Here is a 26,796-nt window from a genome sequence, read left to right as displayed (position 1 = left end):
TGGGGGTCCCCGAGTCCATGCCAGGAGATCCGCCGTGCTATCCAGTAAAACATTGAATATAACTGAGGTTTGCACAAACCATAGTTAATAATTAAAATCCTAATACGCCATAAAAATACAACTAATATGAAAAATTATCATACTAAAACTAGGTTCAACACTAGAACAAAAGTTCATTTTTATTACTTAACGAGTTGCAGAAATTTCGTGACAACATTTTTATACCCATTTAAATTTCAAATAGAACTTTACTTGCATAACTCAAAATAATAATGCAAGAAATGAAAACAAACCACACAAGACCACCAAGAGTACTGCAAACACAAGAGTACTGCAAAATATACATAACAATGAATAAACAAAAATAAAGGGGGAAAAAAGCGTAAACATATATTAGAAAGAAATATATTTAACTGTGTCATAGTTTTTTTTTTTTTTTTTTTTGCGCTTTTAAAAGGGGGGGGGGGGTGGAGGATCCGCGAAGCCCATAATTTTTCCGGAGGTGTTCCGCGGAGGTCTGAAGTTTGGATACGCTTGAGTTATTATGTACGGTTTATTATGTTTTTTATTTAATTTTATTTTCCCTCAGAGACTACGAAATACAGTTGAGAACGCTAGCAAGCATTGTCAATCAATTAAAAAATGTATAGCTTTTTACTTTTCAGTTTTGAGCGAGAATCAATTTGTAGTGCTTTTACTACTGTTATATGTATCCCAATTCTCCATCTAAAAAAATAAATTACTAAGAAATCATTTCATTTAAAATACCCTGAGATATATAGTGTGTACCAATGTATTTCTGATATAATTTAAAGAACGTCTTTTTCAGTCTCAAAATCAATAGTTTGAAAAAACCCAACTGCATAATTCAGAAGAAAAATCCCATACCAAAATGACAGTGCATGCATAAAAATCACAAAAATTGCATTCTTAACGTTCTATAATTACCATCATTTTGCTACAAAGCATTTATTCCTCGGCATTGGACATTAAATGTGACTTGGTAATTGGCATTACCACGAGATTTAGTTTTTCAAGATCATTAGCGCCAGTAAAAGTGCTATTTGGGCTTAGGACTTGCGCTATTAAGAGAAAATTTGACCTTCTGAATGGGGTCGCAGAAAAAAAAAAAAAGAGCAGGTGCGAAATGGAATTACTTTTTTTATCACACACTGAAGAAGTTTGTTTCGTGAACATTTTTAGTTTTTCAATACAGAAACGCCACTTAGAAACTAGAGAAAAATGTTGCATTTAATCATTGCCTCATTTTTAGTTAAATTATATCACTTCTTTTCATTTCTCTTTTGAGTAATGATGGTGTAAAATTTCTTACTTAGGGCTGCTCTAGAGATACATATATTTACATCTCTACAATCGCGACACTTATTGAAAGTCTGTAATGCCTCATAAAAATGTAACCAAGGGTATTTTCTCAATGTGATTTTTTTTTTCATATTTCTTAAAATAAATAAATAAATAAATAAATAGATAAATAAATAAATAAATAAATATATATATATATATATATATATATATATATATATATATATATATATATATAATATATATATATATATATATATATATATATATATATATATATATATATATATATATATATATATATATATATATATATATATATATATATATATATATATATATATATATATATAACATGATATTAACCTAATCTGAAGTAATGTTGTGACATTCCTTAAAAATTTGGCTTTTTTTTTTTTTTTTTCATGGAAGGCACTTTCTTGTTGTCGCAATTATGTGGGGACTAGAATGACAGATGAGTGCGTGATGATGGTTTGACATAGCACAGGTTGAAACACAGTAAAATGGGCATGAAAAAAAAGTTTTTATGTTCCATTTACCTTATTTATTTGCGCTTAGCATAGTGTATTAAAATAATGTTAGTTGCTGGGGTTTGCTAACTTAAATCAATTGGATTTTTAAAAAATGAAAGAAAATCAATGATATTCATCAAAAGTTCAGGTAAGTTTTTTAAGGAAAGAAGAACATTTCATGAAATATTTTCGCATTTAATTGAAAGTAAAGTTGGATGAGTATATTTTTTATGTCAAATAAATCATTCTAGAATTAGTAATTATTGATGACGATTTACTTGTTTCCTTGCATTTCAACTTGAGCCACGGTCTGTTTCAATGTACTCCACATGGGGCATGATAAAACAGTTTGTTGACCGTTACATAAACGTTCAGTACCTTATTACATAAGCACCCTTTAGTAGTATTTGAATCTTAAGCTTTCGCTAAACATATAACTAAAATATCCTAACTAAATAAATAGGTCAATAACAATTAATGACTAAGTTACAGATGGAATTGATCACTATCTTGGTCCTCACTGTTTATTATTTCCTTTTACAAAAAAGGAAGTATTGTATTCGCGAAAAAAATTTTACTCAAAAATCGACCTTAATTTCCATTTTACTCACCCCCGAATGAATATTGACTTTTTTTTTTCGACTCTAGCAAACGTGGATAAGTGCCTAAGAACGTATAGACACGCGAAATATCCATAATGACGATTCCCGAGTTAATTACAACGAATTTTCTCGTGACGTCCGTATGTGCGTATGTGCGTATGTATGTCGCATAACTCAGGAACGGTAAGTCCTGGAAAGTTGAAATTTGGTGCGTTGACTCCTAGTGGGGTCTAGTTGGACACCTCTCCTTTTAGTTGCATTCAGGTGTTTCTAAAGAAGTCTTTTGGCCCTTTTTGGGGGGAATCATAGTTAATTTCGACGTAAACTCAAGTGATGTTATACTTTTGTGGACACTTGGCAATATATCGCCAGTCTTTTGGTCTCCAAGTCTTGTCGCCAACTTGGCGACAAATTTTGAGATTTTTTTATATATATATTTTTAAATCTGGTTTCAATTTGGCCATTGTTGGTGATATTTAGAGAGTTAACTATTGAATCACATTAAAATTGCCAGTAATGGGGAAGTGACATTAAATTGGAGTAAAAGGATGTCATGTGATGCACACATCAGCTCATTTAATGTTGTATTTCACCAAAAGGGATTTCATTCCGATAAAAAATGTTAATGAGTATTTTCACGTATTACAAAAAAAAAAAACATAACTATAAATACCAGTATTTTAAATGTTCCATTAAAATTCCAACCAAGATTAATTGTGTTGTCTTATTTATATTAAATGAAGATCATATTTCAAAAAAAATATATTATTTTTATGTTTTAAAAGTGCAACTTTAGGCAATTTTATTGTGCGAAAATTTTTAAACCGTATTTAATAGCTAAAATAGTATTCTGCCTTTTGGAATGAGCAACAACCGATTTAAATTAGACAGATTTTTTTTTTTTTTTTTTGAATTATTCTTAAAATGATAAATTGAACATTCTTATCATGAAAGGATTTTCGATTTTTTTCTCTCCTTATCTCTTTCGGTAAACGGAATAGATTTTGATCTGATTTGAGGATGGGAAATGAAACAGCTCAAGTATCAGATGAGATGATACCCTCAAATCGTCGTTCTCCTGGCAGATTGAAATACTTAAAAGATCTATCTTTCTTTCTCTCTTCATCGTTATCTTCCTCCTCTTGAATTTAAAATAAAGTGATACTTTAAATGCAGTAAATCATTAGGGGCTGTTTATAAATGATGTAGCATTTTTTTCCAGCCTTTTTGAGTCCCCAGCCCCCTCGCCATAGAGTGTTACAACTCACTTAACTCTCCCTTCCCCTCCTGTAGCAACGAGGATGAAAACTTAAAATGAATAGAACCTGGGAAACCTGAAACCCTGAACCTGAACCTCCCTATAATTGGAACGAAACTATATTTCGTTTCAAATGTTTTTAGAGAAACGCTGATTCTGAGCTTGGAGCAAGATTTCCTTGATTTGGTAATTTATTTTGTTTCGCTTTTTAACTTTTGCGAAGTGATCATGAAACTATTTTTAAAAAATGGCAGTTACAGCTTTTACTACATATTTTGTAAAAAAAAAATCAGTTTAGGTGTATTTTGTGATACGAAAATGGTAGAATTTTTGAAAACAGTTTTGTTTGCAGGAGCAAAGGTTTCTTAATGAGCTGGAGCAGAATTTGTGGTGCAGGTATCACGTATGGTGCAATTTTAAGCAGCGTTTTGCAAACGTACAAAATTAGTCAATTGTAAATCATATAGAGAAACAACGAGGTCATTTACGTTTTAATAGTAAGATGATGAAGTGTATAACGTTATGAAAGTCATTCACTCTTACAAAAAACTGCGGTGCTTCTAGCAGATTTCTAGGGAAGATCGATTTCATCAACTTTTCTGTTTATTCAGCAGAGACTTTTAAAACTCATAGACCTTTTTTTGATGGTAGGGTACAAGGAAGAAAGGTTCATAGTGCCCACAAAAAGATTATCTTTTGACACAGCATACCACAAAATTAGGATAAAAAAATCATAAAATAAGCTGACCAAAATATTTAAGCTTTTAAATGGTTGAACAGATACTCACAGGTTTTTCGATGCCCTACGATTTAGATTTTAAAATTGTTGAGAAGGTGTGAGTTGTGTTATTACCATAGAATGCGTATAAGACTTATCAATATTTTTAACTACATCCAATTAACCAATAAAAAGAGAGATTTCCATACTTTTCGTAGCTTTATTCCTGTTCAGTTAAAATGTAAGGGTTTTAAAAGAAAAATGGGTTTTAAGCAGACATTTTCTAACATAACTTATGAATACATCTACAGGCCTTTAACTGTGTAATTTCTCTAAAAATAACCAAAAATTTTCTTTGAGCAATGTGTATATATATATATATATATATATATATTAGGGTGGTCCTTATTTATATGGGAATTTTTTTTTTCCGGAATTCAACAAGTGACGCCCCCTAGTTTTGTGACACTATAATAAAAAGGAATCGGTGCAAAATTTGAACTCGATCGGTCAATAATAACACGTGCCCCTAGGACGTTGAACTTTAACACTTTTGATAATTTCCCCCCAAAACTTCGAGTTTTTACTTCAAACCCCGTATATCGTTTCTCCTGTGTTTGCAAAAAATATTTACTGCGAGGTAGCACTAAAATTAATCTTTTTAACTACTTCATATCGTCTAAAGATTTTACATTGAATAAGAATAAAATATTGCTTTAGGAACTTTACCTTAATCGTACGCTTTTATCAATGTATCTCAAACGTGTGCATTTTTTTCCCGATAGTCTTGGAGTGTGTGTAAAATAATAAATTGCTTTGTGACTCATATTTGGTAAATTGATTGTGAAATTCTTCGATTAATTTTGCTCCTCTTTCAGTTGTATCATTCACAACTTTCAGCATTTTAACGATATCTCTTCCCTTCAAATAGCTTCCTTCATTTTGCAATGATTCACGATCAAATAGGAAAACATCTTTTGGTGTTTGTAACTTATCAAACAGTTTTATTGACTTGTAATTGATTCTATAAAGAGGAAGATCTTTACTAAGCAAGTATTCCAAATCATCTAATGGTATTTGAAATTTTTTTATACAGTCATCAGACACGTCTTCCTATTCAGCAAGCATTTTTTTGAAGTCGTGTTTTCCTATCTTCAAAGTTAATTCCTTCATATACGGACAAAGCTACTAGTTCGTCCCCTAAGTACCATTAGTAATTTATGAATTTTTCAATCACTGCTTCTGCTGCATGTTTGTCATCATTTTGTACGCTGCAGGTTTTTTAGACACTAGACTTTATATTAATTTAAAAGGCCTAGAATGGGTTGCTGCGAAAAACTATATCTTCGTACAACATTTAACTGTAAAAGAGCATTTACGGGCAATCTTTTCATGTAAGGTCAATTTAAATTGTTTCCTAAATATATACATTTTCAAACAAGAAAATCCTTTTGCCACCCATCTGGGTCAGGGATAAGCTACAGGTTGCCGAAAACATATGCCTGTAGGAGGGAGGACTTCACCAAGAAATATTATTGCACGTTATGAGAATTCTCTGTAATATTCCTTAATTCCGCTTTCTATGAACAATACTATGTCATCAAATTCTGCTTTTAGAATTTAAGTGGTATGTGTAATTTTTGAATTTTGAAGCGCTTAAATAATGGAATATCGAGTCTAGAACTAAGAAAGGCAAGAACTTCTTTTAAGACACTCTGCAGTACGATTTCAAGTGCATGATGATGGCAATCCAAATGTAATATATCACATTTCAGCTTTTGCTCTAAAAATAACATGCACAATTTATACGGCCGGTATTGTAAGCCGCTGTATAAAACACTACAACTTGAACAGTTAGCAATAAAGAACAATCATCTAAGAGATCTTTTACAACTGAAGAAATGTCTCAGGAATTCTGAGTAGCTGTCCAACATTGGGACCTGAAGCTATCACGGTAAGCCTATCGTCGTTTTTTTTTCCAGTTACATCTGGATGTAGTTTTGTATCCCAGTGAATAACTAAGAAATCTAAATTAAAATTCATGAAATCTGATTTTACCTCTCGAAGACTTTCTCTTGCTCTCTTAAGGGATGTACGATTGATCATAAGGTCATTTGGATTTAAATTTACTGCATCTACATAGGCTGTTAATACATGAACAGCATCTTTGTCCTTAATATGGCACTTGTCTAACATTGATGAACTGCGAGTAGATATCAGTAGTTGTCAAGCTTTTTTTCGTTGTGTTAGACCAGATATAGAAAAAAGTTTCAACAGGTTAGGATAGATATCCCTTTCGGTTTTCTAAATCTTGTGAATTGCAAGAAGAATTTGATGATAATAAAGGACTCTGTACTGAAAAAGAAGACAATTTAAAGTATAGATTTTCACATTATTCCGATCTGGAACTCCTTTAAATTTATATTTTAGATAAGGAAAATCGAGTATATTTTTATGATAGGGTAATCAAGGATTTTTCAAATTTTAAATTATAAGAATGCCTAAACATTTAAGTATATAACTGAAGAACAGCGAATTAAAATATAATTGTCATTACTTATACTTATAGCATGGAAATCTAGTGACCCAATTTGCCACACCTATTACATACACAGAAAATTTTCTAAATCAACACCCCCAAAGACTGGAGGAGGCAATTTGTTGTTGTCAAAAATCATTCATTAATGGCCTAGGCCATTCATTAATGGCCTTTAGAATCCCTTGTGTCCATCTTGGTGGAAAGAAATGTTCCACTGCCGCTTGAATTGAAACGAGCGCGAATAGCGGTATGCCTGTCCCAAGGTCATTGGTGTACATGTACCCTATGTAATATGAAACATTTTACAGAATGAAAGTGAGAGAATGGTTGGTCTCGAAGTAGCAACATCTATTGAGGTTCGAAATTACTTTAAATATGAAACATAGGAATATTTTTACATAAAAGTGAGAAAATCCGTAATTTTTTCTTCAAAACTCAAAAAAGGGGGCCCTAGGGGCACGTGTTAATATTCATTAATTGACTTAAATATTTTCATGGATCATTTATTTGTATAATGGAACAAATTGAGGGGGCGTCGTGTAAAATATCCATAACTTCGAAAATAAGGATCACCCTAATATATATATATATATATATATATATATATATATATATATATATATATATATATATATATATATATATATATATATATATATATATATATATATATATATATATATATATATATATATATATATATATATATATATATATATATATATATATATAGATAGATAGATATGTGTATGTGTAAATTAAAAACAGCTTTGATAAAGCAAACATTTTGACAATTACTTCAAACTTTTGTGCTTAAATAATATCATTTTATTCATTTTCAATTCTGTCAAACTTTTATAGAGACTTCCATTCTCTTTGTACTACTTTTTTCGAGGGCTTAATATCAACTTTTCAAAACAATAAAATAATTTATTAGATTTAACATTTGAAACCCTCTAAAAGGTGATTTTGTAATGATATTGTCAGTGCAATATTTTATGCTTCTTCCAGTTCAAATGCAACCAGAAATATAAATCTTTGATGTGTTGCAAAGAATTCTGTTTCCCTATGAATGCATTAAAAATCATAAATCTTTTGCCCCGCAGCATTGTCACGTTCAAATGTGCAGTGGCAGACATTGACAAATAGATGTCTCAAGCAATGGGAATCTTTCTTTTCTTGTTTGACCACATTTTTGAGATGGACATTTTTGATGTCGGTTACCGCTTAACGCAGCAAAACTGGAGGAAGTTAAAAAAATTGTTGGAGTTTCTGACATTTAAAAAATGTTTTTATACATAAAATATTTTTTAAATAAATTTTAACGCACATTTTAAAATGCGTAGACGCAATTCTGCGTTTACGTTCTTTTTGATATAAAGAAACTGAGAAAAATATTTGTATACACATGAAAGTTATGACTTAAAAAAATAAGCCAGTAGTATGAAATAATGATTAATTAATTAATTTATTTATTTTGAACAGCAAAATACTAAAAATTATTTTGCTCAATTTAGAAAAAAAAAAAAAAAAAAAAAAGCTGCGTACCAATGACATAGAAAGATCGTATACTTTAGTACTTTTTAGTACACTCAAAATATACCAATAATAATATGTTTCAGAATGATTCGGAAAAAGTTTCTGATTTAAATATTTATGTTTTGCATTTTTAGTGCAGTTCTGCCGTTAAAGCAACTCTCGCACGGAAAAATCATGCACAATATTTTACAAAATTATAAATACATATTACCGTAAAACGGTACAATTTTGTGCCAAGGGAGCAACAATGGGCCACTGTTGCCATAGCGATGATTTTGCTCTCTATTGGCCTCTTTTTCAAACACACGAGCCCCCCAAAAATTACCAGGTACTGTAACCATTTAGATAGCTAAAGACGCTTTATCAGAGATTGCCAATAATTTTGTATACCTTAGATAGTTTAGTCGTTTTTAGTGCGTAATTCGACTCACTCGTGGAAGAGCAAAAAGTCTCCTTTGGGCATACTTCTACAGTTTTCCAAGATGTGGTAAGTTCAGATTTGCTTTACTAGTTTGTCAGTTATGAATTAAGCCGCTTGTTGACTTAAAACGTTTCATAGTTTTCACAAGTTCTCAACATTTATAGAAAATGGGAATGTTGGGTTACAACAATGGGTCAAATATTTTTCAAGGTTTCTTATGACTTGGAGCTTTATTTTATTCCCTGTAGGGATGCTTTCGTCATAGTTTGTGTTATTCATTGTAAATAAAGGCAAGAAACGGCAGAAGAAAACTTGGGGGTCGCCCTATCGCCCGTACTCATAGGAGTTTTTGAAGAAGGTGCTCATAGGAATCCGGACCAAATAGAAACTGAGATAATTTTTAAAAACTATATATTTTGATGACATTTGGAATAAGAAATGTGACTTCACATTTCAGTTTTCATTTTTTTATCTCGTTTAAAATTTGTCAGATCTACGTATTTTCTGAAACCTTAATATAGGTACCTTTTCTCCGCACACACCCCACCTCTTAGCTGTCAGCCTTAGGTTTAAGTATCGGTATCTTAACTATAGGCTTTAGTTGGTAAGATTTTTCTAGTTTTCAAATTTTTCTATGTCAAAACCTAGGCAAATAAATTTTTCTATGTCTAAACCTAGGCAGAACATTACCTACGTTTACCATGCTGAACTTTATTAATCACTTAAGACGACAAGTGATATTTAAGTCTTAAAAATTGAAAAAAAAAAGTTAAATGATGGACTAAAAAAGTTCTTTATGCAGTTTCAAGCATAGGGTAACGTATAGTCTCAGACAACAATAGGCTATAGTAAGTTTTCAATGCGTTTTCTAGGTTATAATGAGGTGACCCATAGTTGTACCCCTTAGGGGTACAACTATTGGCCACGGGGAAAAAACTCCCCTTCTTCTTCTTTCCAACTTAGATTTTTTTTAAACATTTTATTCGAAAGACGAGATGTATAGCTACCATCCCTAAAGTCCTCAAATTTCTTTACAAAAATGCACACGGAATTTTCATTGAAAACATCAAAAAGTGGTCCATAGTTGAACCATTTTTTCGGTACTGGCTATTTGATCAAGAAAGATGTAGTAAGTTTTACTTTTTTAGTTGATACAGGCTAACACTAAAATTTCCAACAGGTTGGTAATGGAAGGTTTTTAGAGGCAACTTCCGCAACATTTTTTTTATCATTCAAGGCATAAAAGTTCATCAATTGATACTGCAGGAAGGTGCAAAAATATTTAAGCCATAACCATTAGGTCAAAACCCTATTTAGTTCGTTAAACATGTAAAAGTTTGACCTTTTTATAGTAGTTTCAGCTTAACAAAACATTATAAGTTGTTTTAAAATCATCATTAAACCCTACATAACTTGTAGTTAATTTTAGTGGCTAACTTAAAATTATTTTAAACGTAAATAATAAACTATTTTTCCTTTTAAAAAATGGTTTTCTCGAACATTAAGTTTTGTTTGTGTTTTTTAAGGTAACTCAGTTAATTAAGCTAACTATTGGTTTCGTAATTAACTGTTTTATCTGAAAAAATTACCACAAACAAACCATGAAGAATATTAAGTGTTTTAGAACCATTCCACGGAAAACGGCCAGTTTGTCTCGAACGTGACGCTTCATTTATTTCATTAAAAATAACACTTTAAAATTTTAACAAACACAGTTTTTTTGCTTAACAAGTTAAAAAAATTATGTGTGATTTCTTAAGGGTAGTTATGTGTATGTATTTCTTTTAATATTATTACTTTTTAATGAAATATATGAACCGTCACGTGTAGAACAAAGGGTTGAATTTTTTGTGTATGGCCCTTTGTTACAATAGAATTTAAAATGGCAATAATAATTTGAAACTATATTGCTGAAAAACCAATTAGATTTTTAATTAATTTATCTTTTTGTAGTTTTTACTCAAAAGAAAAGTCACACCTAAGGTTTTTTAAAATGTCAAAGCAACGTTACATAATACTTTCATCATAACCTCTCAATGCTGTGTCAAGTAGATTTCTTCTATAATTTCAGATAGTTAGATTTTCTTTCCTTTCTATTCAGAGGTACAGATCAAGTGTCAAAAGAAGAGTGTAATCTGATATACTGAATCTGGAGTCGCTTTCCTTTCAATCTCTGAACGGTAAAGATTACGGTTATTTTTTTCTGGAAAAAAACCAGAGATTTTTTTCCTTTAATAGTTGTGGGGTTATCTAGCTAATTTAAAATACGATTTTTTGAGAAAACTGTGAATAAGAAGATATTTAAAATGTGTTAGAGTAAGGGTCATTATAAGGAAAAAATAAATAAACATAAAATGCATGAAAATACTTGTAATGATTTAACAAAACTGAAAAACGACTAGGCAAACATACGAAAAGATTTTGTTATCAATTTTTGAAACAGTCGCTGAAAAAAAGCAAAAGTGTTTTTTAATTACAATTAAGAAATATGGTTTTGGATTCAATGCACAAAAGTTTGTTTTTTGAAGTGATCCGAAAGAGAAGGAGTACCATTTAAAAAGATCAAATTTTGTTTCTAACTTTTCCAAGTGATCCACTGCAAAATAATAAATAAATAAATAAAAATAAATAAATGAAATAAAAAAAGAAAAGAAAAATAAAAAATAAAAAAAAACTCTGCCGAATAACTGAATAATGTAGTTTAAAGTAATTTATATTGTACACTATTGACATAAAAAAAAAGATTGTCAGTTTTATAAGCCAAATCATGAGAACGAATGAATGAGAGATGAGAAATATTGTTAAATTATTTTAAATAAAGAAATAATTCAAAAATTTAAATGTGTGTGTGTTTATAGAAGTGGGGGTTGTATTTTCAATTTGTAGATTAGGCTAGCTGATAACAAGTTAGATCTCCATAATCACTTGACATAACTACAAGGTTTTTTAGAGTTCATGATAAAAATATGACTGATCAAGAATGAGTTTTGATGCATCCGTTTAAGAAAAAAAGTGCTTTTAGCAGTTCACACAGTTACACTGCAAATGTTAGAAACATTTGGAGGGAAATTAGAAATCAAGTAAAGCCGCGAAATTTATACTGCTACTAAAGGAACTTACAGCTACATCGAGGGAAATATTTTTTGTTATTAATGTTCAAGGTAATGAATATATTTCATGGACACATTAGAATTTTTTGTAAGTGGCATGAAATTATCAAGCATGATTAGTTAGTAAAAAAGGGCTTTAATTAATAGTTAAAGTGTAAATGCAAACTTTAACAATGGAACAATTTCCAAAAAAGAAAAATCTTACATTTAAATATATACTATCAATTACAATATGAATATTTCCTTGCAAAAGAAATAAATATCTGAACGTGTCTTCGGATGAATTAACCACCAAACAAAACAAGAACTAATGTGTGACTAAAATGCCAAAAATGCTAATGGTTCCGTAAAATGCAATGGCATGTAATAAGCAAAAAAGAAAAGGCCTCAAACAAAATGCCCATTAAACATAGCATAAAGACTCTGGTAGATCTAGATTTTTTTTTTTCTTCAGGAATGCAGAAGCATATCTATAAACGGTTACAAAAGCATGAAGGTCTCGGTAACTTGTGGAAGTAACTTTCGTTGAAAATATTGAAGCGGAAACATAATTTTCCCGCTCGGAAATTCCTCCCAGACTGAAGCTTTTAGTAAACTTCGTAAACATATTAAACTTTTCACTATTTTCTTCCCATTCCGCTCTGAATATTTTTCACTGAAAGTCTTCGAGGTTTGCGAGGGAGAAAACATGTGTGTTCCCGTTTTTTTTCTTCCTTTTCCAGTTTTATCTCTTTTGCCAAGTTCTCCTTTCCATTACAGCAAAATGATTTTTGGTTTCATTTCCTGCTGCTCTTGAGGCGTTCAATTTCGAGAAGATGTTAGAATCGGAAAGAAACACTTATGCTGCCTTTTTTTTTTCTTCATTTCAAGAAAAAAATTGCAGCGCACTTTTAACTTATATTTCATTTCTCATTTTAAGACTCAATTTTCTCAATCACATGAAATACGCAACGAAATATTCCTTCAGAAACTTCACAAACATAAAAAGAGATTTTTGTTTTTGGAAATTCATAATTTTTATTTCACTGAATAATTTTCTACGAATGTACTTTTCTCAAAAATGGGCCAAATGCTATGTTCTCCTACACGTATACACACACGCACATACATGCATACATATTTACATACACAGATTTATATAGTCATTTTTAACTGCATCGTCGTGCCCGTAATGTCATGATGCGATTTTGTACAGGTGTCGTCGCTGTTAGTTAGGCTTAGCATCAGTTCTGAAGATAACTACTTTTTTTTAAATTTAATAGCCTGGATCCCCAATGTCCCTTGGTGGTCAGTCACAATGGTGTCACTTGAAACGATCAAGCAACCTCTGTGTGAAACTGCCCAGCTTTAAGTTCGCAAAGAAAAAAACATTCTATCTTCTTAAATCTTCTAAATGATTACGTGGATTTCTAATAACAAAGTGGGGCACCGAAAATTACCTTAGGCCTTAGTTTCTGTACTTTTTCTAACTTTGGAACATGGATACCGTCAGCATTTACATGAAGTAAAATTATTGAGGTTTTAAATTTAGCAGATTTTAAAGTGAATGATGTTAAAGAGAATGAAGTAATTGAAGGAAGTAGAGTAGATAAGTATCTCAGGTGAATAAAAATGTATTTCTACATGGGAATTAGAAATATTCCTGTTTAAAAACAAAGTCACGGCATTACAATGACGACCGGTCATGGTAATATCTTAAAGTTTTCTCCATTTTGCACTGAAGGTGCATGTTTTCTAAAGAATTACGGTCGTTTTGTGATAAAAAATAAAATTAGTTCCGCTTTTTCAAAGTGGTGCACCTTAGGAATAGTGGCCATCTTCGGCTCACTTATCTTATTCACCGTAAGGTAGGTAAAAACCATTGAGAAGAGGTAAAATGTAGCGAGTGAATACCTTTCGCTCGTGAAGTAAAGATTTTAAGTCGCGTGATATATTTTAAAGCAACGGATAGGAAGAAATCAGGTTTCCTTTGCTAGTTTCACGCAAAACGTGTCAACCATTCATTGTTATTGAATCACGTGACTTGGTGTCTTTGGCTCAGCTTTTGCTAAGCAAATGATTGGACTTATTTCTTCCATTTACTAACTCCTGCTCTAATGTAAAAACTTACAAAAATAATCACAGTTAATTACACTGTGTGACACGATTTTTCTAACATGAATACTATAACGTGTATTGAGTTACTTATTTAATTGTAACCGAAATTGCCAATTGCTATGAGGGTCTAACACGCCACGTTTCTTTTTTATTGCTTTTATAACATTTCCGTGCACCCTCGCTTATAATGTTATAAAACGAATTTGATTCCATATATATTTCAATAACTAGAAGTATAAAACAACCAATTAGTATCTACCATGAAAAATATCATTTGCGCAACAGTTATTCTTTAATAGAATATTTTATTTCAATTAGAATTGCTGTAAGTTTCCGAAGTGGCAACACTTATTTTTTTTATTTACCTCTTATTTCGCAAGAAAATGATTATCCCACCCTTACATATAAAACTCGGTTTGACGGAAAATTTTGTTAAACCTTTGAATAAAAATGGCAAAGGAGTTTTGTATTTGTACAGTATTTTTACTGAATTGAGGGAAGCTAAATTAATAGAAGGCATTTTTGTCGACCCACAAGTAAAAATGCTGATAAAGTACAATGACTGCGATGAAAATCTCACCCAAAAAGAAATGTCGGCTTGGTTGTCTCTAAAGGAGGTAGCTCGAAGATTTTTACTCAGTAAAAATAAAATTGAAATGCCAAATTTTTAGGGGAAAACTTGTAAAAATTGGAAACGATGGGGTGCAGAATGTCATTGAAGACATGTCTTGCATTCTCACTTTGATATTTTTTCCATCCTAACCTTGCAATGATGAGTGATGAGCAAGATGAAAGCTTTCATGAGGATATTAAACATATAGAAGAACTTTACCAAGGAAAATGGAAAGCAAATCTGGTGGGAGATTACTGTTGGTTTCTAATTCAAGAGGATTTCACTATTCACAAGACGAAGAGTTAATTTTTCTTCATTTTTTTAAAAACATGTGGCACATTTAGCTAGTCAATTATAAAGCCTGTGATATTTCTCTTCACAATGTATGTATAAGTGTATATTATTACTATATTTACATTAAAATTCAAAATATAAATTGAAAAACATCCTAAGATTAGATTTAAAAAAAATCATTTTGTAGCCAATTATGGAAATTCAATTTGTGATAACTTTAAAACGGTACGTGTTACAATAAATTAAGATTATATATTTATGTCCAACTTGACACAAAACAGCTATTTTTCTCAATGTTATAGAAAATGAGTAAAATTTTGTCACACATTGTTATCATTTTCTTCTACAGTTACAATTATAAATGATTGTTAAGTACTTTAGTTTTGAAGAAAATGCTTTAAGTTTGAATAACATATAGATGATCATGAGGAGGTTACGGGATTATGGGAATTTTGAGCGACCTAATACATCTTAAAGCTATGTTTTTAGGACGAGTATTTTAAAAAATTCACTGTTTGCGCCCGGAGTTAAAATTTCCCTCCCTTCTTGTACCAACCACCTTCCAAAGCCCCAGATGGGCAGCTGGGCTTTTTTTTTTTTTTTTTTGCATTTCATTATTATATTAACAATACGCTAATGGCTATCATATACTGTTAAAAAAATCATTTAATGAATAAAAACGGGGATTGCTTTTTTTAAGGGTTTCTAACAGTGAAAAATAATGTTCATGGTTGAAAACTGATTATAACAATGACTGTCATTACCAACCCTTCTTGCAGCTAATGCGCAAATTTCGTTTCAAACATCTAGACTATCTTCCTCTATAGGTTGTACAATATGTTATTTCGAAAACTAACTTTTGTTTTAATGTTCTACAGAGACAAACCAAGTGGTCTTTATTACAATTTCGTGTTACGTAATACGTTATCATAAGTGCTACCTTAAATTGTTCTGGAATCATATAAGTTGTTTTGTAAATGTAATACGATGTGAACTAATTGCAACGAATTACGTGAACCATGCTTGATGTTGTTAATGAATTTCGAGTGTTTCTGTTAAACCATGTGTACATGTATGCTTTCATCATTGCTATTGGAACAATTGTCATTATTAGAATCATTAAAAAAAACGAACAAATTATATTTGAAGTTTAAAAATAATAATTTATTAGCAGCTGGAAACATCTATACACTAACAAACTGAAACCGACAAAACAAAAACTGTCAAAGAGACTATATCATCTTATATACAAACAATTTCTCTACATCTCACATGGAATGGTCTCTTTTGCTTATCCATTTTTTAACAAGAAATGCACCTTTTTTGTGAATAAAAAGATCTGAATCATGCTGTAAAAGACCTACACATTTTGGCCTTTAGCATGGCAGTCAAGTAGTTAGGTTTCTTTGGGACTTGGTTCGTCAGGGTGTAGAAAAATAATTCTCTGAAAAACACAATCAGAACCATTATATGTTTGAGTACACGAAACAACTAGCAACATTTTCTATTTACTATGATGCTTAAACCAACTGATACGTTACAAGATAATATTTTAACGGCAAATAGCACAAATTTGCAGATAACTGCAGACATATGAATCAGGGTTGCCACTAACCTTTCTGACCTTTTTAATTGTAATCCCCCGTGGTGCTTTCATCTTCTGTAGAAAAAAGCCGTTCCCTGAAATACCGAAACACGTGTTTGCAGTTTTCTGCAAATTTATGCGATTTAACATTGTAATATTTTCATTTGCTTTTCTGCCTTTATTTATTTCCAATTAATAATACCACAAATATTTACCATGGTAGCAATAATTAAAAATAAATCATTAACATATGTAATTATTTAAGAACCACAAGCATCATACGCGTATTGACATTATTTTAATGCGTTCATTTTGAAAGATATCAGGGACATGCTCTCAAGAGTCATCATTAAAAAAACTAAAAAAAAATGTCAGGAAGAGTTCCAATTAAACTTTATGACTGATAGTTTTTTTATTTTTTTAAACGTTTCAGAGTTTATCTATGTTAAATTGAGTTTTAATCATTACTACATAAGAGATAACTGTTGTAACAATAGGTAAAGTCACTTGAACTCATTGTGTTGGTTTTATAATTTCATACAAAAAAATAGAATACATCGCTCGAACGAAAAAAATTTTTTTAAAGGAATTTTACGAATTAATGTCAAGCAATCGTGTTTTTTTCCAAAACTTTTACAGAAAAAAAATTTGCTTACTTTATGTTTCCTTTTGAAGAGAGTTGTTGAACAGATTTACAGGTCAATCTAACAGCTATGAAGGTTGTTTAGGCACTTGGTGAGGGAATGATTTCAGGCAACGATATTCAATTCACTCGTTGCCGAACAATGATGCCTAAAAAGAAAGAAACGTTTAGTCACCATAATCAGTTATATCCCCTTGCTATTGTTTTTTCTTTTTGCTAAATGCCACGGGAGTCGAATGTGATCAATTTGATTTTCTCTTTTAATTTCAGGTATATTAATTATTAGAGTATTTTTAACAAGAACATTTTTCCTCCATAAGTTGCAAACACATCAACTTGGTTGAAATCTTTGAACTATTTTCTTCCGTTGGAACGCCCCTTAAAACTCGCATCTAATTAGTTCTCTCTGTTGGAGTGTAGTCGTCTGCTTTAGTAAAATGTTTTGGAAATTGAAAAACAAAAACTTTTAATCTATTCCCTAGGTCCTCAAAAGGTACTAAGAGTTGTAAATAAAATAAAAAATCATGCAAGTTAACAAAAAACTTTCAGAAGTCGCATAATACCCTGCTACATACCCACGTGATGAGAAAAAAGTTTTTTTTAAAGATTTTTTTAACCGTTAGTTTTGTGTGTGAGACCGCCACCAAAGTACTCGAAAAATTAAAAAAAAAGATATTTCGGTACTTAAAAAATTCCTTTTTCTCAGCTTTTACGGGAGCGAGACTGTCATACTAGTTGTCGTTTTAAAGATCTTTAAATAGGCTTTTACATGTTATGTCACTTGGCAAGGTTATGTGGTATTCATATTTCAAGGTCATGAAAATTATTATTTGACGTTGAATATTTAAAAAAGTAGTGTGTTTTTTCAATTAGTTAAATCTGAAAAAAATATATTTTTTATTTAGTAATGTGTTCTACAGGTGGTTTAAAATTTCAGAATGGGGCAGCAGTGCAATCATACTGAAAAATATTTTTTAAAAGCTTCGATGTCGCAGAATAATGCAGTCTTTCCCATTGTGCGGTTGATAATCGATAAGTTATAATTGATAATCCATTCCATTCACTATCAGAAATGTGCGAAAGAATTCCGAATGCAGTTGGCTCATGATGAAAAACAAATGACTTTCAACGTCTCAACCTTTAAATTATTGAAATTGAGGTGTGAGCCATAAACAATGATGACAACTAAAGATATTTAGTGTCGAAATTGCAAACCAGAAACTACACTACTATTATGGTTTGTGCAATTGGATTCTTGCTTTGAGAGGTCGTAAACCCTTCTTTTCGGGTTTCTGCTGGGATCAACTTTTGTAATATTATTATTTATTGGTTTATTAAAAACATTCTTAAAGTTCGGATAGTAGAAGGAACCTGAAGGTCCACGTAAAAGTAAAAACTTCTATGGACTGTTTCATTATTATTATTATTATTATTATTATTATTATTATTATTATTATTATTTTTGATATGATCTAAACCACTACCTTGTCACAAATATCTATCATATCTTCAGAATCCCACCATTTTTGAGCATCCAATATCATTCTCAAAAATTTGGACTAGCTCTACTGTTAAATTGTTTGAAAAGATAATTGCTTTTCGTTCTACCAGATTCTTGTTCAATGGAATAAAAGGGTTAAATCTCTAAGAACAGTATATTGCTATCGTTTTCCTTATTTTCAATGTCTCTTATCCATTTTTTGCAAAATGGCTCTGAACTAAAGATTTATTGTAGTTTTTCATATGCCATATCAAACTAGTTTTGTGGAGTCATAACCAGGTCATCATAAGTTGTTTGATGACTGGCTCTAGCTGCAAGTAATTACTTTAAAAGTGCCCCCCCCCCCAGGTCCTGATTAAGACACTGTGATAATCTAGGCCAAACAGTTCTTTTAGGCTCCATATAGTCACTCTTTACAATTTTAGTAATTTGCGGGTCCCTAAAAACTAGCCCCTAGGCAACGCCCTAGTTGGCTTTTTCAGTAATCTGGTTCTGCTACGCACACCATCTCAATAACCTTTTGCCATGAGATGTGAAAGAGAAATTTCACTTGAGGGGATGTGAAGCATTTCCACTTTGATCACCCAATCTTATGATTAATGGTTTGCTTCAAATGTAGAAAAAAAAGAGAGGAAGGGAGGATTTTCAATCACAACTTATTGGTTAGCAATCGCATTGTTCGCATAATATTATTACAAAAGTAGACCCAGCAGAAACCCGAAAAGACGGATTTGCGACCTCTCAAAGTTATAATTGAACTGTGCAAACCGTAGGTTTTGAAGGTTATTTTTTCTGTAAATATCTTCAGATGCCATCATTGTCTATTGCTCACACAATTTCAACCATTGAAATGTTGAGACGGTGAAAGTAATTTCATTTTTATCACGAGCCAACTACATTCTCATTCTGAATTCTTTCGCGCATTTCTGATGATAAAAGGAATGGAATTTTAATTTTAACTTATTGATTTAGCAACCTCACAGGAGGAAAGATTGCATTATTATGCGGCATCGATATATTTCATAACTAATTTTCAGTGTGTTATCCCATTACTGTCCTATTCTGAAATTGTTACCACGTGTAGACGACATTAGTAAGCAAAAGAGCTTTTTTTCAGATTTTTTAAAAATCTATATTTTGAAATATTCAAGGTCAAATAATGAATTTCGCGACCTTGAAACATTAAAATCCTATAACTTAGGCAAGGTGACATATCATGAGAAGCTTTAAAATGACACCTAGTACGATACTCTTGCTCCTATAAGGAGCTGAGTAAAAATAATTTTTGTAAGTTCTGAAATCTAACTTTTTGCCACTTTTCGAGTCTTTTTTTTTGGGGGGGGGGGGGGTTCTCCGCAAAGAAAAACTATTTTTTTCAACCATAACGTGGGTAGACTCAAACCTGTAATTTTTTTAGAATTACTTTCTTTTTTCGTCGATTTGACATGGAATGACCGATATACAACTCCAAACCTACAGATTTGGAACATAATAGTATTAATTTGAGTTCTACATATTCCAACACATGTGTAATTTTCTTGTTTTAAAATACTGTTTTTTTCTATTTAAGATAATCTATAAATACTGCAGACAAGCTCACGGTTATAATAGTCACAAATAAAATATTTTACCTGCAATTTTAATTACAAATATCTCATAGTTAGCTTATTATGTGGCAAAAAAGTTTACAAACATTTAATCCAATTAAATCATTTTCCAGAAGGCGGGGATGAACATTAAAGAAACGTAACTCAGTTTGAAAAAAAAAAAATAAATTTTAACTTCATTGTGTATTACATAAATGTAGTTTACAATGCATTAATTCTGTTTCTATCTTGGATTTATAAAACTGCAGTATAAAATAATTAATGTCAATTAAAAATACAGTTCAAAAATCATGCTTTGATTAATACAGGAAATGTATTTAAATTTAAAAACATCGTCACAAAATGATGTATAATCGACTGCAACTATTATTGCACTCATTCAAGCTATGCATTGCTAACTAGGAGAATATATGACTTTTGAACAAATAAGAACTTGTGTTGACATGTTAATAAATGCTTGTATTTTATTTTTTTTTAACCTAACTCGACAAGTTCAATTAGCTTCAGTTCTTGCCAATTTAAATATTCCAGTTCAAATTCTTTTAATCCTAAAATTAAAAAATAAACTTTCGCCTTTCTGAAAATCATTTACATTTCAAAAGTATTATTTTCAATTAACATCACATTCCCTCGCATTTTTAGAAGATCGAATCGAAATCTTTTGGAAGGACGAAAAAAAAATCTAATCGGGTTTAGATTGCTAGAAAAGACATCGAAAATTCCCGAGAAGGAGAAATATCTTCACATCTCCATCTCTATTTAAATCTGGAGGATCTGCGATGTGATGGTAGTGGCAGGGAAAAGAAATTCCATCTCGTTCCCCTAATGAAATATTGGGCGTCGCTTGATCCTGACATTTATATTTATCTCGAAATGCAGGAATCTCATAAAAATATTTTTTTGCAGGATATCTCTTCGATCGGCATTCATAGTGCACGCCAGAATGTCTGACAATATTTCTGGTTTATTTTTTAGTCTCTCCTTTCCGATTCCTTTCAGTTGAATTTAATTGTTGTTTTTCCTACCTTCCTGTAAAATTGAATACTATTCAAGTTGTTTTTTTTCTGTCGTTGATAGTTGAAATGGGTTGGAGATGTTTTACAGATAAATTAATAAAATAGAACAAATAAAGAAAGCAAAAAAGAAAAAAAAAGTAAATAAATAAAAGGAACGGTTTTGGCGGCAGTTTTTTCAACTACATTAAGATTTTGAAAGAGAAGTTATGAGCACTATTATTTTTTTTTTCATTTACGGTAATTTTATACTTTAGTCTAGTTTTGCATTTCTAACAAACAAGGTGGCATTGTGATTAGGCGTTGTCTTCTCGCCCAAATTCGTTCGTTCTAGCTTCGCCCCATTTATTGAATTTTCAGGATGTCGAACTGTCAGCGATGTCATGTGATGTCAGCGATTCCCGTATGCTGTCAGCTAGAGTCACTACACATTGGCTGAAGCAACAGTTTAAGTTTAGGCATTTCAGAATGGATTTTTCATTGTTATGGAGCAAAAAGTTTTGAGTTTTGCCAAAAATGATATTTTATTAAATAAACAATTCACATGTCGTGACCTTAAGATGATGCTTTGGTAATTCTATATGAGGACCTTAATGTCAGCGATTGCCGTGTCCCGCGATTATGAATCGTAGTAAAGATTCTTTGAGCGCTTTGGATACTCTAGGGAAAAAATCCTAGTGCAAGTTCTCATTATCAATGCCCATCTAATAAACTCCACGTCAACATTCTCATTTGGTCAAGATCACCCAACGATCGTGACTCCACAACAACTTATGAAAGTTAACCCCTGGGGAATGCTTTTAGTCAGCAATTGTTGGGGAGCCAATAAACAGCCCATTGAAATAAATATAAACTTTGCTAATAAGGTGTTGCAACTAAAAAGTAATTTCAAATCTTACTGTCGTATTTTGTCAAAAAGATTATAAAATTCAACGAAGTAAGCAGTAATGCTGAGACGTCATCAAACCTAGGAAGGAAAGCAACCGTTGCAAATCCCATTAGAGTAATTTTCAGAAGCTGCAATTTAATAACTTGTTTGATCTTTGAATAATAATGAAATTCTCACATAATTACTATGGATTGCAAATCTAATATTATTGTTCTTACATCACTTCCTTATTTATTTTTATTTTATTTTGGTATTGGTTTCATGAATTAAAAAAAAAAAGAATTGTAAATCAGAACTAAGTTATATGTACACAACCTGTTAATTCTATGCCAAAGAAGCAAAAGAGTGGGATTAACTTTCTGACTTCGACAATGATAGTTAAATAAGCTTTGAAATATTTTCTGTTCATTTAATGTATTTACTTTTATCTTTTATGAATTGTTAAAAAAATCTTTTCTGGTTTCTAGCAAGAATATGTCAAAAAAAAAAAAAAAATCTTAAAGATGAATGAGCAATTTGATATATTTACTAATAATTTTAACTTTAATTCAGACAATTATTTTATTCAATGCATTAAAAATTTTTTTTAACAGTATTAACTGTATGCATATTTTTAACATTATTAAACGCACATTTTCAAGTTTTTAAAATTAAATGTCACTAGAGGACCCACGTTTATATTCAGAATCTTTTCTTTGGTTTTAAGTTAATTTTTTAATTTCAAATTTCAGTTTGGATTTTTTTTTTTTTTTTTCAAAAATTGATTTGGTAGGAAAATTTTGTTTTCACAAAGTTTGACTGCGAAATTATCATAGAACATGAGTATTTAAAGACAAAAGCAATGAGACCGTACTTTGTGAACGAAATATGATGTAGCAGGGAAACTACTTTCTTTTTTTAGTAAAAATCATGCGTATTATTTTCCAACTAAGCTATAAAAACGTTTCCTGCTCAAAACCTTATTATCTTTACATAGCCATATCAGTTTTGAATAATCATCACATTTGATACAATTCCCATCAAGTAAGAAACGTTGTGCAAATTATTATCTTTTGAAAACACACAACTGTACAACCAAATACATTCAGGTTTATCAGAAATATTTAAAATTTTTCAATTTAAAATTCAAAGTGCATTTTCATTTCTAAAACAATGAAAGGAAACTTTTCGGTTTCCATAAATAAATGGAGATTATCTACATTTTGAAGTAAAAGAAAGCGAATGATATTTTTGAAATGCGTATGAAGTATACAAATATTTACTAAAATGTAAATTATACTACTTATTTTCCTGTTTAAAAATGTACGTAAAATACATCTTATATTTCATTATTTCTAGTTAAGATTCGGGTATGCTGTTGCATAAGGAATGTTTTATATAGGCCTTTCAAGTTTATAAATAATTAATTTTGTGACGATAAGCTTGATGTTGAAATAAAGTAACCTATTTTAAAGCATACAATGCATTCACATTGCATGCAAAAAAAAAAAAAAAAAAAAAAAATTCGCAGAGGTTTCAATGCTAAATCTGTTTAAATGAATATATAATGAATCTAGAGCAAAATCGTAACTAATATTCAGTCTCTTTTTGCTTTAATGATTATATATGAGCAGTTTACTTTCAAAACGGATAGTATCCACTTTTGGAAAAGATTTTTTTTTTTCCGTTTTCAGAAATAAGTATATTCCTCTATTATAACTCCCAGTATAACTCCTTTCGACACATGAATTTCTTTCTTCTCAAATTGGCTTTTTTCATTTTCAGAATCTACCTTATAAACCCTATCGACCGATGAACTTCTTTCTTCTCGAAGTGGTTTATATCTACTGTTAAAAAATGCGTAAACATTGGTTTTACCACCTAAACGGTGGATTGATATACACCGATATCAATCCCCTTATTTCTCGCCAGGTCTTTTAGAGCAATGTGGAACTTATCCCTTATTTACCGGTATCCACTCATTCACTTTCGTATCAAACGGGCACATATCCAAATTTGAATTTGCCACTTCTAATTCAAAAGCATTTCACAAATAAAATAGCTGAGCGAGGCACTTACTGAGCATTTCTAATCAAGCATGATATCCGTCCGTATTCAGAGATCGCAGCTCCTTGAGCATTGTACAAGTCTGTTATCATTTAGGTAAACGCGACCTCAAATTGTGATTACTAAATTAATATTAAATAATTGATATTTCTGTTAAACTGTGATTAATTAATGATTAAACTGTGATTAATTGAAAAATTGTGATTGTTGAATATTTTTTTTTTAATTTTAAAATTTATTTTTGAAGAAAATGCGTGTTTTTTTTTTTTTTTGCAAAGGTGATGATATCCACTGTTTTACACTAAAAAGGAATATAGCCAAAATAAAATTGGCAGTTTAGGTCTGATAAAATTGTGGAAAAATTCCTAGACTTATGCCAATCGCCATTTGTTATTGCGACACACCTTTTCCGTCGCCTAACTCAAGAACTTCTTGGAACTTTAAGGCAATAATATGCCCCCCCCGCCTCTAAATTCCGCTAAACTCGTATTTAACGAACACTGATTTTAAAGATTCCCTACTCTAAAACTGTAGGAGCGCACACCTGCAATTAACTTCTCTTTAAACATGACATAAAACTATTAACACATAAATCGTTCAATGGGCAAAAACGTGACTACCATAAAAGAGCAAGGTCCCACGTTCAAAAAACCCTAAACAGATCTGGTGATTGTGCGAAAAGTGTCCGACAGTAAATTCTTCAAGTTATTTATATAAGTATACACTCCTTATAACCTAGTTTTGGCTTTGTTCTATCATAGGATTTGTCTGAAAAAAGTTCTAAGGTATTCAACAGTTATGCTAATTTATGTATTTTAATTAAAGAACCAATCATTTCTCACCTTGTTTTATGAGGTCACCGTTCGACAGCGACTTATAAAGAAATTTTGATCACGTTTCGGAAGAATACTTATAGGAGTCCTCGTCAATTCTAAGCACCATTATTGGATGCAGCTTCATCACTGCTGCTCCCTCAATGTCTGAAAAGAAAAAAACGATATCGTACCTTCAAGTTTCATTTTAAAAAAAAATAAACATTTAGAATCCGGTCCATGACATTAATTTGAATTTTTATACCTTGAGTTCAATTTCTTTCCCTCGCAATAGAAGACCTTTCAACATCATATAAAAACAATGAGCAATTTCTCAAAAAAAAAAAAAAAAAAAAGAAGAGGAAGAAGAAGAAAAAAGAAAATGAACTCCCAGAAAACTATTTTTTTTGAGCAATCACGATTGCTTATTGCTTTCATTTGACGTTACGGTTCCTTTTTCAGCTTGGACCAGGGCTGCAGCACCACCGTCCATCGGCGGCGGCGCGGCTGGTCCTGAGCACTGTCCCCCGGAATCCAGTTTTGCTGGGCGGTGGCGTCCATGTCCTACACACGCATGGTCATATACACTCCCCTACGTGCGCACGCCTTTACGCACCTACACACGTCTACGTGCACACACGTAAGCCTACACACACAACTATACACACGTAACCACCCAGGAGGAGAGACATGCTTGGGGGGGGGGAGCCGTTTCTAGAAACAACAACTGTAATCAGTAGGGTCTTGTCGCAACTCGTGATTGCGAAAAACATAATTTGAATTCAAAGTTTCGGAATTCAAATTAGAATTAATTGGGTGAAGTAGGTCACAGATTTTACTTTTTTTTTATTTTTTTTGTGTATACTATTGTTGTTTATTAGGTGAAAAGATAATTGTTTTACTTAGATTTAATAATATATTGAACGGAAAAACGAGTAGGGTAGACCGGGGCACGTTTACGCATTGCCCTTTTCCCAAAACGAGTTATAATAGGAGATCCAACAGTCACACCAGATTGATGCTGCTCCCTAGCAAAAATTCTCAAAAGATTTTGAGCATCAGTCGAGCTTCGATTTAGGTTGCGGATAGAAAAAATCTATTTTCTACCAAAATGAGTAAATTTTGTGTTGAACGTTTCGAAGCTTATTGTGAAAAAATAATACTTATTTAAGAACAAATAAATATATAAAAATTAGCAGAATTTTAATCGTTTTTTGATAATTTCATTTGCGTGAACAGAAAAGTTATTACATTGTGTTGCACGTTAAAAATAAATACAAACTTGGCGACGGGGCACGTTTACGCATTTTCATCGGCACAAATTTACGCACGTTCTCACTGTGTCTTACTATTCTGTCTTACTTCTAAACGGGTCCCGGATGCTTTTTCCGCTCTGTACTGTCTCAAACCTTTAGTATTTGCTGGTTATTTATTTTTTATAATCACCATTTATGTTTAATTAAGTAATTGACTCGTATCCTATAGCTTACAATCATAAAGTGTTCAATGTTGTCTTCGTGCCTGTTCAGGATTAACTTTTTCACTAATACACTTTCTTTATTTTAAAGATGGTAAGACATTGCATTCAAAACACTAACAGAATCACGCTTGATGTCAAAATAACGAAAAGGCTTAGTGATAATCCAAGTATTT

The 26,796-nt window shown here is 31.3% G+C and overlaps 1 pseudogene; it reads right to left on the bottom strand.

The window, feature by feature from the left end:
- Window positions 1-16,205: 16,205 nt before the first annotated feature.
- The window catches only part of LOC129234138 (nephrin-like), a 356,279-nt pseudogene continuing 345,688 nt past the window's right edge, over window positions 16,206-26,796 (bottom strand).

The sequence above is a fragment of the Uloborus diversus genome, chromosome 1, assembly GCF_026930045.1.
Source record: "Uloborus diversus isolate 005 chromosome 1, Udiv.v.3.1, whole genome shotgun sequence".
Taxonomy (NCBI): Eukaryota; Metazoa; Arthropoda; class Arachnida; order Araneae; family Uloboridae; genus Uloborus; species Uloborus diversus.
Note: the sequence above shows the minus strand (reverse complement) of the source record. Positions and strands in the feature narration are given on the sequence as shown.